The sequence below is a fragment of the Pinus tabuliformis genome, chromosome 6 (genome assembly GCF_031772625.1).
Source record: "Pinus tabuliformis cultivar Carrire ecotype Pingquan chromosome 6, CPIR1, whole genome shotgun sequence".
In the NCBI taxonomy this organism is placed as follows: domain Eukaryota; kingdom Viridiplantae; phylum Streptophyta; class Pinopsida; order Pinales; family Pinaceae; genus Pinus; species Pinus tabuliformis.
The window spans coordinates 587,039,427-587,045,383 of NC_142292.1; the positions used below are offsets into that span (position 1 = coordinate 587,039,427).

At 29.7% G+C, this 5,957-nt stretch overlaps 1 non-coding gene across 1 annotated transcript; it reads right to left on the reverse strand.

Annotated features, from left to right (window-relative positions):
- Positions 1–301: 301 nt before the first annotated feature.
- Positions 302–375, reverse strand: TRNAI-AAU (transfer RNA isoleucine (anticodon AAU)). Its single transcript has one exon. It is a non-coding gene; the product is annotated as a tRNA-Ile (tRNA).
- Positions 376–5,957: the final 5,582 nt, after the last annotated feature.

Below are 5,957 nucleotides of genomic sequence, written 5' to 3' on the forward strand. Positions count from 1 at the left end.
TATTAAAGATAACTTTGACTTCTTTCTAAACTATTCCCAAGCAAATGAATTATTGGCTACCTAAGATTAAATCCATAAAATTTAGGAAATACAAAATATATTAAACTATTATTTAGCAAATTGTGCTTCAAAATTAGGATACTCTTAAAGTGTGGGTTTACAAAATACGTTAGCCGAATACCTTTATGCATTAAGGTATTCTTGATTTAAATGCAAAGGAACAATACAAAAACTGATTTTAAAAAAAGGAATTGATTTTATAAATCGTTGTTCATCAGCGTGTCTCTTTATGCTTACAGGTTGGCCTATGCAGGTCTCGAACCTGCGACCTTCGCGTTATTAGCACGACGCTCTAACCAACTGAGCTAATAGGCCGATGTCGATTACAAACTATTCCATTCAAACAGGTACACAAAATGCTAGGCACATTGACAATGGCCATCTTTGCTTTTGAACTTTTTAAATAACTACCGGAAGAAACTGCTTATCTATCCTTTCGTTTTATTTTTGTTTTTATTTATAGTATTGAGCGTCTCTTTCCTATGTTTTATTAAAAAATGTATTTGATTAAAATTGAATATTTAAAGCATGTGTGTTTTAAAATTATTTTTATAATATAAATATTTTGATATATGCATCAACAATATTAAATATGTAAATTACTTTATTAATAATTTAATATAATTATTTTCTTCACTTACGTAAAATTATAATGCAGGTTAAAATTTATATAAATAAAATAATCAACTTTAATTCTTGTATTTCACAAGTTGTAAACTAGCCATTGTTCCAAAAGGTGTAAAGAGAGGCCGATAAGATTGTTAAATTGGAATTGTTGAATTCGAAAAGTTGTATTTTGGTTTGAAATAATAATTGTTGTATTAGATTTTGATTGTTTACTGTGTTTTTGTTAAGTTGGTAATACACAATTAGAATAATATTTGAAATATGAGATGATGAAAGTCCTATAGTTTGTCTATACATATCAAACCGGCGATGATGCCATACACACACTTTTCTTAACAATGAGAAATGAGATTTTCTTGTCACCTACAATATAAGATGTGGCAACTATTCAAAGGATTGTTCTTATATTGTCAGCAATAGAAACTTTTATAATTCTACATCATCTAATGGACTTGCATATGCATGGAGCTTTTATATGAACTCTCTAGTGTGGTATTCACCTAATGTTTTACGCTACCAACAAAATACACCCTTATTGTTTACAATTATAGATAGGCAACACTGATGGGCATCATTTGGAAATCATTTACCTAGGTTTTATCTTTTCATCATTATTTAATAGTAAACCAAAAAAATCCCACAACCCATTTTTTTAATCCAAATTAAATACTTTTGAAAAACATTTAATTCATTAGAAATATAATTAACATTGTAATAATATTTTTTACAATTTAATTAAAATCAAATGTAAAAATAAAGTATCTCATTACAAACATTTTTCCTTCCAATTTTTGGGCAATACAATAAAATATTAAGTGATAGAAAAAAATTATATTCTGCCATAAAAACATGTGAGTAAACTCGTGTTGTTCCATATGAATTGCAAAGTTTCACCAATGTTAATGCCCATTAAATGAACAACACAAGTACCCTGATGGCTTGTCCTTATATATATATATATATATATCTATATATATATCCTAATTGAACAACCGTGCTACCTACCTTAATGTAGACTGACATCAAACCCTCTCTCTCTCTCTCTCTCTCTCTCTCTCTCTATATATATATATATATATATATATATATATATATATATCCTAAATGAACAACCCTACTACCTTCATGTAGACTTAAATCAAACCCCTTCAAACTTCTCAATGAAAATATTTTCCCAAGGGAATCATCTATTATCAGATGAAGATTGGGGGATCCAAAAGTTTGGAAATGCCTCGTGCAACTCAATCAAATCAAATGTTTCAAAAGTTGCGTGGATGAATGACAACAATGGTAGGATGGGATTGTGATTAGGTGACTTGAACTTCATTGGTGGCTCTACCTATTTTTGCTTCAATTCTAAAAATTTCCCAAGAAAATTAATGCATGTTAGATGAGGGAATGATAATAGGATAACAATAAATGAAAAAACCTTTAACCTCTCACAAAAAACAAAACTTGATAATTTTTTAGTTACTAAAATTTTATTTTCATTTCCTTAAGAAAAGAGATAAACATGGCATAACTAATTTAACTTTAATCTCTTGATGAATGCATTATTTTCCCCTACCTTAATATTTTCTTAATTATATGACAACAAAAACTTATGGACTAATTGATTGTTGTCAAAGCTAGTTTCAGTAAAGTCTACATATTCAAGTTTATTTTACAACTAAATAGAGCCAATTCCAATTTTGCACTCCTCACTCAAAATGGAAAACCTCCATCTATCTTGACTTTTATTAAAGAAAATACTATTGCAAAAGGTGGGGGCATATCCATGTGTCTTTCAATTTGTGTGTGAGTGCGTGTAAATATAGCTTTGTTTATTAACTTATCAAGCAATCAAATTTAGTCAAATAAAACAAATACACTGATATTGTGACTTTAGTCATATACATAGTGCTCCATAATATTTAAGATTTGTGAGTCTACCATTTTGGAGAATGGATTGATAATAAAGATGATGTTGTAAATCCAACCTTCTTAAACAATTGATAACATATATATTTACACCAATAAAAAGTTATTGGTGTTAACGTAATAAACATATCAACAATATATGGAAGTTTGATTCCCTCTCTCATGCAAGTATCATAATATAAGTAATCAAATGTTTTGATGTACAAAATTGCCATAGTTTTTTTTTTTTTTCATTCAATGCCTTAAAATCCTTGGCAGAGAATTCAAAACTAAGATCAATACTTCATTTGATAAAGGAAGTATTGATTGTCATTCATTATTTTTTCGAGGTATGGTGATGTTGAATTCATAAGAGATATCAAGACCCACAAAAAAGTAGCCCTTAGATTCACATTGAACTGGGGAATTGAGGATGAGATAAGAGTTGGCATTAAAGTTGGTGATGTGGATATTGTCAATGGGTTTATGGGGATCCTCAGTTGGAAGACTAAGTACAAACTTGCATTGATAATGGTGATGATCACAAGGATAATGAAAAGAAAGACCAAGTAAAAAATTGCATTGATAATGGTGATAATCACAAGGTAATGAAAAGAAAGCAAAATGTATAGTACAAGTAGCGAAAATAAGAGCTTCAATACTTAGGAGGTGATGTGCAGTATCTAGGATGCTCTTACAAAGACCAATAGGGATTGAGATTTTTGGATGAAACGTGGAAGATAATAATTGGTTACATACAAGATACGAGTAGCAAGGTTTGAGAGGTCCTTACAGATGATGAAAGTCGGTGGACTCAGTTATCCCTCACCTCTTTAAACATAGTGTATTTTTGGATATTGTCAAGCCCCCCAATAAAAAACTAACCAACTATATACATCTCACTATGTAAATTTCAGTTTCCGAAAATAATAAAATTCACCCAACAAAAAAAATATCAAATAAATAGAAATTTAATATATAATTAAGAATGTATAACATGATTTATTTTAATTTTAAATAATTAAAAAAATCTAATTTATGATTAAAATTATTATTATGAAATTAACCAATTTTAAAATTAATTTCTTAATTAGGTGTTTTCTATAGTTAAAACCTAAATATAATTTAAATAAAAGAAAAAGTGAATATTTTTTATAATGAAAAACACTAATATATTTTTGACAATTTAATACTAAACATGTAATTAAAATTGTAGTTTACGGATTCTATAATATATAAAAAATTGGTTAGTTTTTTAAAATAATGAAAAGAAAATAAATATTTTTCTTATTTAAAATAATAAGAAAGAAAATATATATATATATATTTTTATTTCAAATAAAAATAAAAATAAAATTATATAATTAATATTAAAAATAAAATTATATTAATAATTTTAATAATTAAATATCAAAATTATTTTTTTTAAAAATATATTAGATTTTAATTATAAGAATTAAAAAGATTAATTAAACAAAATTAATTAATCTTTTCACTGCCGAGACCTACAAGCGGAATTCGACGAGGTCAGAGCTCAACAGCGAATTCTGGAAGATCAAGTGCGAAATATGGAAGCTAGGCACGCAGAAAAGATCCATTGTCTGGAAGGAAAATTTGAGGAGCAGTTCAGAAATCTCCATGCTAAGTACCGTACAGAAATGGAGTTGTTTCTCCACAGGGTTCACTCGCTTCAGGATCAGTTCAACGGGCTTAGCAATAGATGCATCCATGCTGAGGAATCATTGGCAATTTTAAGAGATATTTTGGAAGCCAAACAGAAAGCAAAATCAACTTCTTCAAGCGTCAATCCAATGGAAGCAGATCAGCACCCAGAGGGCTCTACTGCGAGGAATATCAGTCATATTTCCATCGATTAAATCATGTATTGCAAATGCAAATTTTTGTGTCTTCAGTTCGTCCGAATCTATAGTAGTACTTGCTCTTTAGTAGTCCGAATTTTGAGAATCCAGCTCAGGGATAGGGACCTCATTCTCTATCCTTGGATTTGTAATGCTCTTGCAGCAAACTATGTATGGCTTTATGCCTTAGCACTTTTTTCAATCAATACATAGCATCCGAATTTGTAAAAAAAAAAAAAAAAAAAAAAAAAAAAAAAAAAAGATTAATTAAACAAAATTCCAAAACATAGATTTATAGCTCAAATTTTAACCAATTATGTTGATACATAACTTTTATAAAAATAAAATATATATGAAATTTTCCTATGCTGTTTGGAATGGTCAATGTTTTGGAAACGGAGAAGCGTTTTGGAATTCACATGTATAATATGATATCACTCAAACCTAAAAATGCAAATAATTACATATATACATAATTATAATATAAAATAAAAAACAGGTAGCAAGGTTTGAGCGGTCCTCCACAAATGATGAAGGTCGATGGGATCCATCCATAAAATAATGGCTTTGGCATAATTACATTATGAATTGGACTTGGGAAGAAAATATCAAAGCTTACTGATCGTATGAATTGCCAGACATTTTTTTTTTATTGTTGAAGCATTGGGCTATCCAACTTCCACAGGATTGGTACAAGCTTTAGCTTATAGAGCCGTGTGTTTCTTTTGCAGAGTAAATAATAGATGCAATTTGCAAAATAGAAAAAAAAAAAAAAAAAATCAAATTTTCATATACTCTATTTGAGTTCCACAACCTAGGCACCGGATAGGATGACACAACACCAAATTAATCTTTCGAATAGAGGCTTGTATAAGGATAAAATAAGCACAATAATCCTCATCTTTAATAGAAAGCATATCGAGAGGCGAGTGTGCATCCAATCAGGATTACTCGTCTTGCCACTCCCATGCCTTATTATCTCCACCTAACGACATTGTCTCCGCCTAATGATATTATGCTTTACAAGACAGTTCCAACTTTGGTTTCCTACAGAACGATTGACAAATACACGGTTTAAGGAAACCTGTAGCTTGAACATTAATTAATCTAATACTGAAAGTGGTAATGACAAAGTTGTACAAAGTAAGCGTAGGTTCCTTCTTCACTAATTTATGATAAATCCACAAAACTGCACATGATTCACAAGCTTCACACCCCACCGCCAAATTATTTAAACACAGAGCTACAAGCAAGAAGCAGCTCTAGAGAAATAAAGAAGCGACCAAGCTTCGTATGTCAAGAATTCAAAAGAATTGAAGTATATAACCTTCACCTTGAAGTGTATACCAATCTGTGTGTGAGTATTCATGTTGGATTCTCTTACGTTCTTTCCTGCCAAAGTAAGACTAAACCCAATGAAGTCGTTTACTCCATCCCCAGGCGTATTAAATGACTTGTACTTGGTTGTCCACTCTATACATGGATTTTAACTGAAGAGGTATCATGCGACAT